General features: G+C 37.6%; 1 long non-coding RNA gene across 1 annotated transcript in view; it reads left to right on the top strand.

Annotated features, from left to right (window-relative positions):
• Positions 1–14,172, top strand: part of LOC120510481 — a 75,834-nt gene that overhangs the window by 37,925 nt on the left and 23,737 nt on the right. The window lies entirely within an intron of this gene.

Genomic DNA, 14,172 nt, shown 5'->3' on the forward strand with positions numbered 1-14,172 from the left:
AAAGTAGACTCAGTAACTAAACTAAACAAATTGAGAAACAGTTTGGTTATATAAGAATATTACCTCTGAGCCCAGAGTGGTGCTTCTCAGTATGTTAAGTTTAAAATATTTCTAATCCTAACTCTGTAGAAGGTGCTCACAAGGGACAAATAGCTTAATATTGACATAGCCTTAAATATATTGAAAATACATAAATCAGAATAATGAGATTCATAAATATGTTAATATTAATGGGGAAACCTTTTGGGAAATGTAGTCTAAAATCAAAGAAAAATATGAACTTGAGATGTAAGCAATGATTCTAGTTAAATGAATAAAAGATTGGATATTTTGTTCCTCAAGTCAGAAAAAGACATTACATCCTTTTGAAATGGTGCTTATGTCTTTAATACTGTCATAAACAGACCACAAAAAAAAAAAAAACAGTAGGGGAAAAACCTAAAGGTATCTGTGAAAGCCTGATAATAAATTAAAACACTGGAATGATTTGTTTTTCGCATCATGGAAGGAGGAAAGTACCATGAAGCCTTTCTTTCAAAAATTCTCTCTAGAATCGATGGACTAATTCTACGCTGAATTTCAAGGCTATAAAACTTTATTAGCAAGAAGAATATGTATATTGTTATTCATTTGTTCACACTGCAATGGTTAAGGTCCTGTCAGCATTTCCATTAAAAACCCCTATAATTTAACAGGAAACTCCAACACACATAAAAATACATTCAGGCTGCATTTGATAAAAGGGCTGCTCAAACTAGATTCTCAAAATTAATTCTATTAAGATGTTTTATAGCTTGAAAAGAAGTAAGTCATGTTCTTAGAGGTACATACAGTCTCGTACCTTCTGCAAAGTGCCCCCACTGTCAGCAGCTGCCAAACCAGAGCTCTTTATCCCCCTTTCCTGGCTGACCCCCACTGTCTACCCCCTGCTGTACAAGGAAGTCCATACCTCCTGTCCTGCTTCCAATTCTTGTGCCATGTTTGACTTCTCTGTGTTATTAACCTTTGTTGGGCTGTGTGATTTTTTGTCTTCAAAATTCTCCCAAAGAACCTTGGCACTGTCCAGGGCATGGGACAGATTCTATATGCAAAGATCCTGTATTGTCTGGACTGAGATTCTGATGAAAGCTTCTAGGGCAGCTGCAGTGTCTGTGGATGAGGACCTAGTTCTGCCCCAGGTCAGGGAGCAGAAGGTGATGCACAGAATCCCAAAGGGGTGCTGGGCTGGCCCAGCCTAGTGTCCCCATTGCAGGGGTGCAGGGGCTGAGCCCATCTTAAACCCTGCACTAAACTCAGCAACTGCACTGGTGTGGAAGGGGCATCTCTGCAATCCCCTCCTCGAGCATTTTGAATATGAATAATCACATCCTCTGCAAAAAGCTGAATTTTGTGTCTTAAGACCAATATATTTTGATACAGCAAGAAATGTTTTATTGCTAATGATTTAAACAGATGCTTGTAGTATGTGTGTCTAAGGCAGAATACAACTCAGGAGTGTTCAGATAGTTTGTTAGCAAAGTAAACCTTGGCTGTTGAAACTACCACACCTTTGTGCTTTAAGCACAGTCATTGTAGGGGCATCACACCTCCTGCATATCAGACAAACCTTGGTTCTGCACTGATCACTGTGCAGAACAAGCTGGCCTTGTCAGGGTAGGAAACAAGATCATTCAGATACTTTTATGTTTTCTAATATATCGTAAATTCTTCAGTGCATGTCTCAATAACCAGGCTGATTAAGATTGCAGAAAATCATGGGGCTTTCTGAGCAATAATTAAGTTGAAGTTGTTTGTAAAAAATTTCAGTTTCTCAACTGTTTAGTTGAGCTGTCTGCTATGTAACAGCAGAAGCCAGACTGTAAAATACTGTTTGCTCCACTTCTTTAAAGTTCCATCAAAGATCACTCTCATTCATGTGTAGCTGACTACTGTACATCAGCAATGTTTTCAAATCTCAAATCAATAACCTGGATATTTCCAGAGAAATTAATTAGTCTCACTGAGGAGTTGCTTTCCTAGTTTGGAAAAAGCCCCCTTTGCTCCTGTTGGTATTGACAGCACAGTCAACTGGATAGACACAATGTTTACCCTCCTAAGAGGTCAATTTAACTGCTCCAGGCACTACAGTAAATGTAAGAACACACTTCTCTGCTGTTTGGTTTATAAGCATTGACCACACACAGACTCTTGGTTAAGTAAAATTGTTTCAGGCTATTGTTTCACTACCCATTTTTATGAATACCTATCCTTGATTCTAATATGATTCTTAAATTAGTAATTTTCTGTTTAGAGATGGTCACTTCCCTAACAGCATTATAAAAAGAAAAATCTTTATTTCAAGGGAAGCAGACAGATTTATCAAAATGAAATTTTATGATTAAATAAGACATTTAAATATTGAAATGATGAAATCCTACAATGTGCATTAGAATATAATTTTTGAGTACAAACCAAAAGCTCATTAATATAATTTGCATATGTCTCCACAACAGTACTTATATATTTATAGTATTTTGCAGTGTAGGAGTGATGCAATATTTTTCCCAGAGTCAGAGCTGCCCTTCACATTTTTATGTAAGACATTTCTGCAGGAATGTGCTGCCTTCACCATGTAACTTAGACATATGCATTTTTAAAACTACGTGAAAAAGATATTTAAGCTGTTTATGCTTACAAGGTGCAGACTTCCATGAGAAATTGATGACTTCATTGTAGACTTTGGATGGGTGTTGCAGTGCTTCCAGAGCTGCAGACCTTCCACCCCTTGTTCTCAAGTAAAAAGTTTGGAAACTGGGAAATTTCATTTTGGTATTTCCTAATGAAATAGTTTTATTTTATTTATTTAATTTTACATTTTCCATCAGTGAACATTTTCCTAGCAAATACCCAGCAAAGCCCACAAAAGAAAAAATCCCAGCAAGTTTAAGTGGCCTAAAAATGAAAGGATGTTTGTTGGGCTGCCTTGCACTGGCTTTTAACCATTGGTCTTAAGGTCTCCAGTTTATAATGTTAGCATGTCATCAGGAAATAAAACCAGTAGTGAAATTCTCCCCTTATCTAAAACGTCCTAGCTCAGCTGGAGTTTACTTCCCAAGAGATAATGTGAACTGTAGGACCACTGAACCCTTTGTTTCAGCAAATAGTTCAGTGTTTTGTGTGTCTCAGGAGCCAGTGAGACTGTCCTTCAGCTTACTGTTTTGGACATGTTCTGAGCAGAGAGGGGATGTGGATCAAGGGCCCTTGAGCAGAAGAGGAATTCAAACACTGTTTTCTGGGGGGAAGTGCTCTCACCTCTGGGGTCCTGCTGGCCACAGAGAGAGACTGCTTGTGCTTTTAAATTTTTTTTTTTTTAAATTTTAGTCCTTGGTTATTTTGAGGTGAAACTAACTTTGGCAATAACTGAATAGGTCTTTGCCAAAAACCACATTTGATGAATGCTTTATTTGCTGAAAAATCCCTCAACTCCGTGTGAATAATTATGGATTTAAGTGAATTCTCTCTAGAGAGTATATCAGATCATTTTAGAGTGCATAGGTAAAGTTAGAAACCCAGAAAGTGTTCTGCAGTCAGCTTCCTGCATGTCTATTAAAAGTGGGAAGCCCTGTTGGGTTTTCCTTCCTTTGACAGCTTGCCCATAACTCTTTAATCAGTTTTCCATAGCTGAAAAATGTTGTTGGCTTTGTTTATTACAGAGAACTGTGAGTCTGTGTTTTCTTCTTGGTATAGCCAACATGAATCATGGTTTATAAACATCCTGTTGGTATTGATGGAAGAGCTGGGGACTTAATAAGACTTTGATCTTTTCAAGTAGTTCGCATATAAGGTACAATGTCAGTACTCTTCAAAGTGTTAACATAAAAAACCAAAAACTAATAACCCCTCATACAGGGAAAAAAAAACCTCCATGACTGTGGGGTATACACTGAAATGTTATTTCATGTGCCGTGTTTCTAAGAATATATCTGAACCCTCTAACATATTTGGATCCAATGAACACACAAACTGATTTGATTTCTTTCTGCTATTTTATAAGAATATGGTCAGGAATTTGTTGCAAGAGCTAAGAGAAGGATGAGCTATTCTGAAATCCAAAAATTTTAAAAATACGTTTGTCTTTTCCTCTGCCTTTTTTTCCCCCCTAAATCTCCTGTATACACAATGGCTGCCATGAGTTATAGAAATGGTTATATATATATATGTATTGCTATATACACGGTCATATAATTATCCCTTAGCAAAGCCCAATATCTTCCTCTGTCTAAGGCTGGCAAACAGTGCTGCATGTAAAACCAGAGTTTTAAAATTACATAATTGATGATGCAAGTATTCTGAAAATAAAACATTTGTGAACCAGTCAACAGTTATGAAACAGATTTTAGAAACATCATTTACAAGGTGGGGTTTTTTGTTGGTTTCTTTTCTGCAAACTTGACAGTCCTTTAAAGATGACCCTGTGGAGTACAATAGATGGGACAAACAGTGAGAGACAAGTTTCAGACTGCTTTTGAATAACATCTAAAGCTTCGTGGTGGCCCCTTTGATGTGAGTCCAAGGGGACTGACCACCTGTGTTGCTTTGACCAGTGATGATTTGTTAATCAGGAAAACAAGAAATACAATACAGCCTCAAGTAAACCTTTAAGGAATCAGAGATTAAATTTAGCATTTTTTTCATGATCTTTGTCAGCCTTTATACCAAATAAATAATCTCATCAACACTATTAACTGTTTAATTCAGTGATTTTGCATCCAGACTTCCAAGATCATAGATTTTTCATTAAAAAAATTGTTCCCCTTTTTCTCCTAGAATAAACTGAATAAAACAGGTTAGGCTTTGTAAAAGGACATTTAATGTATATGACTAGTTTCTTTTTACAGCTTTACAGATGTGAAGTTTACTCAGGGATTTTTCACTTCGCAAGTTATTACAGATTATTGAATATATTTCTGAAGTTGCCACTACTGTAGCAAAATCTCCCATGGCCTGATTTGTTCCCTAAGAATAAACAAAAGGACTAACCATAATTATTTTACAGACATTTAGAAAGATGAAGTACTTGATATTATAGGATATTAAGTGCTGATATCCACACTCTTTCTTGTTTCCATGGATTTCAATACTTATCAATGAGGCAATGACAGATGTTTTTCAGTTTTTATACTGGCTGTAAATCAACCATTCTGCAGTCACCTGAAGTGGTAGTAAATACCACCTCTTTATAATTTCCTGAACATAAAAATTATATCTATTACTTCAACTAGGAAGTTAATGTCAAGAGGATATATTGAAGCTTGAATTTCAGTAATAGAGTGCTGGACTGATGAGCATCATAGTATTTAAGATATTTGCCAGTAATTTTTTCCATTTTAGAAAGGAATTGCCAAGGGAAAGGAGAGAGTTTGTTATGGATGAACCTACAGAATACTGTCTTCAAGAATGTGTAATGCTCTTTCTCTACAGAGAGTTCCAAACAATCACTAATATAAGGTTTTCCTTAATAATGACATTTTAGCTTGTCATATTTCTTTCTAAAACACATATCTAAAGGAAAACTCATCACACATGTTTAGGTGTATTTATAATGAGAGAGAAACTTGCTGGGGAGTACTTAAACTACAGATATTCTTGGGTGAAGGGCAGAGTGATTGAGAAATGCCACTTTAGTTCAGGCAAGGACACAGAGTTCTGTTCATGTTTGTAACACTGGTATAAAGTAGGTTTAAGGCCACAAATTTACACAGATTTGAGTGTTAGGGGGAAAGCATCAGTGTTCTCCAGACTTGTTTTACAGATTGCTAAGCCCCCCAGGTGAATTTAAGTTTCAAATGGCTTACAGGCCTTCCTCCTTATTCAGGACATGAACTCAAAGCTATCTTTTAGCCTATTAAAGGATGAGACCAAGAGGTTCTGTTCTGTGGTGTGCTGAATGTCTGCATTTCTGTCTGAAAGAGGGTGTCCTAAAAATTCCTCCAACTTTTGAGTCCACACCACAGGAGCTGGGGGAAGTTGAGAAGCTTGGGGCTGTAGCTGTCCTAGGCTGGCTCTGGGTGCCCCAGCTCTCAGTTTGTGTCCAGAGCACTTTCAGCCCACACCTGGGAGTGCACATTGTGGCTCTTTTCAGCCCAGGCCCTGGAGCTTGCAGAAACATGGGCATGGGCAAAGGTGGGGCCCATGCCAATCCAACCTGTGTCTTTGGGTAAGAGTTGGCTCCTTACAGAGTGGCAGCCTGCTTAAGAGGTGGGGTAGAGTAAAATGACATAAGCACAAAAGGACAACAGTAATAAAATTGCGTGGACAAAGTTCTCTTGATACTTTGTGCTGCAAGTTTTATTTGTAGGCTTCATTCTTTTATCAGTGTGCCTTTGTGATACAATTCCATGTTAAGGATCTCCTGTTGTCATCCAGATAAACATGTTTCTACCTAAATAATACTGCAAGCTCAAAAATTCCACTTAGGATTTGTTTAGTTCTGTTTAGTAAATCTTTTCAAGTGAAGTGTTGCTGTTTTTGCCTTGCTTACTTTAAATCTACCGTTGGGATTAGTTTGGTTATTTGCTCTTAATAATGGAAATAAGTCAAAGGGGAAATGCTTTTCACACTGAGCAGGCACCATGTTCTTCTGGAATGAGCATTCTTTTCCTTTGTTTTTGAAACAATCTTTTGATTTCTTTGGTTTTCCTTTCATGACGTTTAGGAGAAAAGGAAACTGCTGTTGAACACGGGATGCTTGGGATTTCTGTTTTACATTAGACTTTTTTAAATATTTGAACTCTGCTTTGTGACGGAACAAATTAGAGCTGAAACCACAGGGCGGGGAAGGAGTTTCAAGGTTTCCTTATTTGATTTTCAGGGGTCTATATTTACCCTACTCCATTTTATACTGTGAAGTACCCTTTCTGCTCATTCTAAACAGTCTTTTTATTGGTAGCAGGCTTCTAAACTCATACTTATCTGCACAGCAGCTGCCAATTGTCTCTACTACTATGTTTAAAGCAAACCAACCAAACAACAAAACCCCCCCAAAAATAGCAGATTTCTTCTGCTATGTGCCTTGGCAGACAAATGAAAACTTCCCTTATGCCTGTTTAATTTTTATTTATCCTCTCTGCCTATCTCAAAGCACAGTTTTTAGTAGCTTGATTTCAGCTTTATGAAAAGTTAAGCAGTGTGTTTTCCCTTCCTTAGTAAGAGCTGCTGGATCAGAGACCTGCATGTTGCAGTTTTGTTCGGTGGGACACAGCACTGCTGGCCCTGCAAACTGGAGCCTGCCCAGAGTCCCAGCAAGGCTCCATCTAGAAACCAGTACTCAGTTCAGATGCTTGTGACAAGGGGATGTGTAATCTCCTGCTTTGTATTGGGTATATTTGCTGTGTGATAGAAACTTGAGAGAGATTCACTTGTTCAATAAAAAGGCAAGTGAGATGAAACTCATTTCCTTACATATTTTATCTATGCCAGCAGTTTGGTAGTTCTTATATACAGTAAGCAATAAAACTAGTTAAAAGATCATTAAATAACTCCCATGAAGTTATAACAATGCAATAAAAAATCTAACCAACACAGAGCACCTTGCATCATGGAGCCCTTTAATCAGTCTTTTCCTGGGCTGCGTTCAGACCAGCCACCATAAATCTATCAGCTATCCAATCTCCAGCACTGCATTTCCTCTTTTGCTCTGAGATCCTGGGCCACCATGGAAGGAGAGCTGAAATCTTGCTGTAGTCGCTGTGGTGTGCCAAGCAGCTGTTCAAAGCTAGAGAAATTGCTTTGAACAAGGCAGAGAGAAGTTCTGATTTTAAACTTCTGTATTAAAGTGGTAATGAAATGTATTTTTGTACATAGCTTTGAAAATCCCCACTGTGGAATCATGTGCTATCAAGGGTCATTTTAATAACATTGATTGTTAAAAGACACAGCTCCCAGTGTAAAACCAGAACTGATTAGAATTCAGGATAGAGCTGATTACAGAGGAATGCGTAAAACTGAATATTAAGAAGATTAAGAAGAGCTGGATATCAGTGCTATATTCCAAAGGGAAATCCACCATGTACTTACTGTCCCAATCAGTGGTACCCAAAGGCAATGTGTACCTCTGTGAGTGTACCCTGCTGGAGAGGGAACTCTCAGTTTGGCCAAGGGTAACTATAAATATTAAAACCTTTATTATCAATGTTAGATAGAAACATAAAAAATTTATGGTTGTATACAAATCCTTTCTTTAGCACAGGAGACACATGAGATTTTATACTGCCACTGTTAAGTCACTTTTTTCTTTCAGACAAAATCTAATTATTTCCACCCAAATTTCTTTCTTTCTTTCTTTTGCAGAGGTGGCATCATCCAAAAGAAGTAAAATAGAATGAATAGCTGAAGCCCTGTATATAGTTAAATAGCAGATTATGTATCAAGGTCATTCACATAGGCTGTTCTCTGTGTTTTGTTTATTTTTCTTTTTTCCCCCTTTTTTAGTTTCCAATCCCCTAGCCTCTCTGCCTCCTTTTGCTATTCAGTATGTGTTTGTCACAGACTCTCTCTTGTTTGGAAACAAATGCATTCAGACATCTTTGGTACTTAGAAAAGCAGTCTCAAATTATAGCAATCATTAACATACCAGGAACACATAGGAGTTATCCAGCATATGGAAAAAAAAAACAAACCTGGGAATACTTCAGTGCACCTTGTAACTGTACAAGATGGAAATTAGAGGTATCTACCCAAATGTGAATTTCCATGCGCCTATAACATGCAAATGGAATTACTTTCCACACTGTTGAGAAAATTCATTACGTGGATGGAGAATCTGAAGAGGGAACCTTTCTTGTCTTGTAATGGGAAGCTGCATGAGATGTAGCAGCACCTATGTATTTAAAATATGATTATCAGAATTGATATGCAGAATTAACCAATCTTACACTATTTATGCTAATGGAAAAATAAATGAAAATTTCCTGAAAAATACAATGTGCAGAGAAACTAGTTTAGAAACTAACAGTCAATAGTGGCACTAGTATCATTCTAGAAATATATTTCATAGCTCTGTTGTGAAGTATACAAAAATCAGGACATACTGGATTTCTACATTTTACCTCTGTGTTCTGCTTTCTCAGCTGGTGTTTTTTAAGTGGCCAGACAGCACTCACTGGGAGCCTTTCCCCCTCCCAGCATCACCTCCAGTGAGGCCCCAGCTCAGCTGTATCTCTGTGTAACACTGCAACAAATAGCCAATATTCATCTCTTTACTTTGTCTTGGGCCCTCTGCAAGTCCAGCAACGTTATTGTTGCAGAAGCATTTGAGAAAAATAGAGGGGAAAATAAACCCCCAAACCAACAGAAACCAGACATTTAAAATATTCTTCTAGGCTACCTATCCTCCCATGTAATGTTACTATCGTGCTGCCATGGCCCTACTGCAGTCATTTTTCCTGTGGAAAATTACATGGATCCTCTTGGCTTTCGTGCAAACTACACTGTGTGGCCAACAGAGTGTGAATTTTCATGTATTTTGAGCAAAAATGCACACTTAGATGTGGCAATATGTTTGTGGTGACACTGCTATTGCACTAGTAAGTTGCAAGATTCATTTCACGTACATTGCTTTAAGTTTATTTAATTTAGATTAACAAAAGCCATCATAGTATTAGGATAATCAAAACTGTATAAATAACTGAAGCTTCTTTTGAATAAATCAATTTTTGAATAGACAAAGAGTAGAATACATTTTCCTGCAATCTAGGACAAAATGTTGTGTATAAAAGTTTCAGTAACTGTCCATGGACAGTCTTTGCTGTAAATGAATGTTTTTGAATAACACCAGTAATCTGAAGGTAATGAAAGCAGTTTATGCAAGGTGCAATAAACAGCCATTGTTGTGTCTACAGAACATTACTTTATGCTACTGTGAAGATTATGTCTTTTTAGTCTTCCATCTGTTTTGAAAAAAAATATAATTCAGAGGCCACTAGTCTGAAAGAAACAAGGACAAGATAATAACTAGAGACACAATTAATCCCTGTGCTTTGGAATAGGACAAATTGTTACAACAATCACAGAGAAAGCTGTACAGAGGTTACAGGAAGGCAAGTTAATGCAATGCTTAAAAAAGGGAACAAAGAGTGTTAGAAAGAGCTAAATTACTAAAGCAAAGAAATGAAAATACAGCTTAATAAGGAACAAATGTTGCATGCTGTGTATTAACAGTGGAATGCTTGCAGAAAATATGGAAAAGTCTTTGTTTACTCAACCCTGACTCATGGGCAAAGGTTTACATAAACTGAGCTTCTCTCCTGATCACAGGTATGTGAGAAGTCCTGTGGGGATGGGTAGGCAATAGGGCTTCTCACTCACTTGAAATCAGACAAATGTTGGGATTCAGTCACTCGGGGTACAAACTTGGCTGCATAATTGTCAGCAGAAAGCTCCCATTTTATCAGTGGGGCCAAGATGCCTCTACCGCAGCAGGCTCCAGCTGCATTGCCAGCGCCGGTTGCTGCAGGAGCAGCAGAGTGCTGCAGCCAGGACCTGTGGCTGGATCTCAGCCGGGGCTCTGCACCTTCCTGAGCTGCTTCTGGGGCTCCCCTTCACTGACAGGAATGAGCTTCTGTCTTATGTGCAAAGGAGGAAATGTTAGCAATAAAGTCCTGATTCATTCAAGTCCTCTGAATATACAGAGCAGATCCTGCTTTCAGTCATGCGCTTTCAACCTCATTGAAGTTGAGGTTGTCTTGAATCTCATCAGGACTTTTTGAAGCCTGCATCACTTCTGGAAATCCAGAGAGCCTTTGGGATGTTAAGGCCAGGACCAAGAAAGCAGAGGTTTATATAGTGGGACATCAGAGTGGGGAAGAGAAAAATGCACCTAGAAAGGACCAGAGCAGGTGATGTAAACCCTTATTACAGTCTACAGCAATTTAATGAAAGTAATTCAGAATAACTAAATACCTGAGGTGGAACCAAGAGGCAGCTGACCCAGCCTGAATGAGAACTATATTGCAGTTGACCCTATGGCACCACTAAATTACCCTCCTCAAGGGGAAGGAATCAAAGTTCCATGTTGTTGTGGTTTTGGTTTTTTTCCTGCTTTAAAAAAAGTTTTAATAATTCAAAGAAATGTCTACTGTTAGTGAATGTGCATGGTAAATACTCGATGGATTGAATTCATTCTCCTCTTTGTGTGCTGACATCCTTCTTGCTGCATAGGGAGATTCTACAGATGTACAGAAATGCTGCACAGGATGGGATGTTTCTTCATGGCATTTCCGTGTGCTTTAAATCTCTGAAGAGTTTTCTGTGTGTGTGCTTTATGTAGAGTCGTTAAATACAAAAACAAACTTATTCACAAACCAGCTTTGATCTAGGCTTCCTGTGATTTATCTGGGCTGCCTATAGCATGCACTGAAATCCTACCTGATTGTTATTAGCTCCCCAAATATTTATATTGCTCCAGATAATCAATGCTTATCACAGCCAATACAGACATTACGAGTTCCTCAAAGAAAGGCACAGTCAGCATAATAGCATTTTAATTATTGCAGCATATGTTCTCAAATAAGTCTTTTCTTTCCAGTATCAATTGAACAGAGTAACTATACACATCTTATTACTAGATGATGTTAAAAACATTATACATGTAAATTACGGCTTTTCCCACTAAGTGTGAGAAGCAATAATGCAATGTCTTGGAGGTATTAATGTTCACTTAATTGAAATCATGTTGCTAGTGCTGTTTTCTGTTCTCATTCCCTTGCGTTTGCACTCTCTACAGAATGTTTTTCATTCAACTGCTGTGTAAAACAAATTTGCTTGTGGGGGTTTGGTGATATAAAGTATCTGACTGGCACCAGTGCATTAGTTATTCTACATGTAACTGAAAACATAAATTCAGTATTTGGAGAAGTAGAGATAGCAGCATCTGCTGGTTCAGGAGATGCAGATGACATGTTTTTGGTTATCAAGTGTGCTGCAAGTTCATGGGGAAGTTCAGTGGAGAACACGCTGAGCCCTTCTGTCCCTCAGCTTTCCAACTTTATATATCTCTTACACCCAGCACCATTCTGAGGTTCTGCAAAAGGAAGTGCAATGCTTTTTTCTTTTTAAAAAAGATATTTCAGAGAAAATAGTATTATTTACTTTGTAAGGAAAACTAAATATTCATCTGTCTCCCAAGAGAATCTAGGCTAGGAACCCTACGAAAATACTTCTTTAGGCAGCACAGTCATGCTTTGAAAAGGGGAATTGCTCTTTATCTCTTTATAAAAGTACTTGCTGCTCATGCAAGATATTAGGGACTCAGTTGTGAATCAGAATTCTGATTCTGTCTTCTGGATAGATACAAATTGGTGTGAGGATTTTTAATGTCTTAGCTACCTAAAACTTCAACTCTCACCTAAAGAAAACCTAACCACTAAATTAAAGTGAAAATTATTTTAGAAGTGGTTTAGCATATTTCTTTTATTACTGTTCTCAAATCCGTAATTTTTTTTCTCTGATGTATACAGAATATACATACACGTACATATATGCACCCACATGCAGACATACAAAAGTCTGCTGAAATTCTTTGTTTTTGCAACTCACACTGAGTACAATTATCAAAGTTTTTCCTGAAAATCCCTGTTCCTGAGGTCATTGGATTAATTCAAAATTTCAGCTTCTGTTTGAAATACAGACTTTCTGGAACCTCAAAACTACCTGGTAAGTCTGGACCTTTCATGACTGACTCAAAAAGCTGAAACATAACAATAGTAAGTTATCTGTATATTTAGAAGGAGAGAATAATTTGGATAAACAGTTATTTGAAAGTTTATAATGCATCTGAATGAGACTTCTATTTTCTTTTGCAGGCTTACAGACATACCAGACATACAATTTCACAAATCATGCAATATAGTTAATGTAGGTCCTCACAGCCTATATTTCTAGTAATGCTACCTGTGAAAGGTGTGCTTCTTCTGCTGGAAAATATATGTCATCTTTATTGTTACTTACTAGAATCATAGAATTATTTGGATTGGAAAAGACCTTTTAGATCATTGAGTTCAACCATAAATGAAGAATTTGGCTGAGCATAGTGGGTTTTTTTGAAGGAACACTTTGCTTTTTCTGATTTTTTTTGTGCCCCCCCGCCCCCGGTATTTTTTGTAGTTTTTTGTTGTTGTTTTTTACTTTCTAGATTCAAAGTGGTGGCTTGAGCTCACTTATATGGTGTTGTTAGATCAATGATCGCCATCGCAGGACTGCAAACTGAAAAGCAGGCCAAAGTTAGGTTGATTTAACTTAGAATTGAATGTAAACACTTGTTCCTAAAAAACAATTGTACATAAGTGGGTAATTTTCAATGCAGTGAATAAACTTTATATTATTTCATAATTCATTTGGTTGTTTCTGTACAACAACTCTGCTGAGGACTCTGACAAATGTGATACTCATGCTGTGTGAATGTCTCATTCATGTGCAAACTGTACCAATTCAGGATAACATCCAGTGGGAATAAAGCACTATCTGCTGACCTGTAAACATAAAGGGAAAAGAAAATTGGGAAAAAAAAAAGGACCATATTGGTAATGCACATTCCATTTTCAGATTAAGGAAATAGTCACTGGAAATAGTTGTGGTTGAGCAGACTCCTCCTCTGCTGATTTCTATTAGAAATGTGTGAATTGTTTCCTTTACACCACTGAAATGTAAAAAAAGGGTTGTAATGCAGACAGGTAAATTCATGGTAACAACCCCTATGTTAATGTGCAGAGGTGTACTTGGGAGCTGTATCCTTGTGGCCTGGTCTGTTGCATGGATCTCTGAGGACAAAAAAATATCAGGAGCTTCAGTGCCACTTGCACGCACTAAAAGGGCAGTGGATTAAAAGCTGATCCACTGTTTTCCTTCAGCATATATTGAGTCTTTTCAAGTAAAGTTTTAGGTCACTTCTGGGGCATCATTGCAGGTAAATGAGCACTGTGTTTATTAGTCTCTCTGGTAGATAAGGAGGTTTCAGTTTTAATGACTGCAAGATCAAATATTTGACAAAAAGTGAAAAGCAAAGACCGGACGTATATATTCTAAAGTGAAAGAGGGAGGAGAATAATGAGTTTGAAAGGAATAAAACATAGGCTGGTTTGTGGAAAAGAATGCTACAAAGGTCTCTGTGTGAATCTTTGGTTCCTGGAGTTTCTGCCA

This window comes from Passer montanus, unplaced genomic scaffold (genome assembly GCF_014805655.1).
Source record: "Passer montanus isolate IOZ18808 unplaced genomic scaffold, ASM1480565v1 scaffold58, whole genome shotgun sequence".
NCBI lineage: Eukaryota > Metazoa > Chordata > Aves > Passeriformes > Passeridae > Passer > Passer montanus.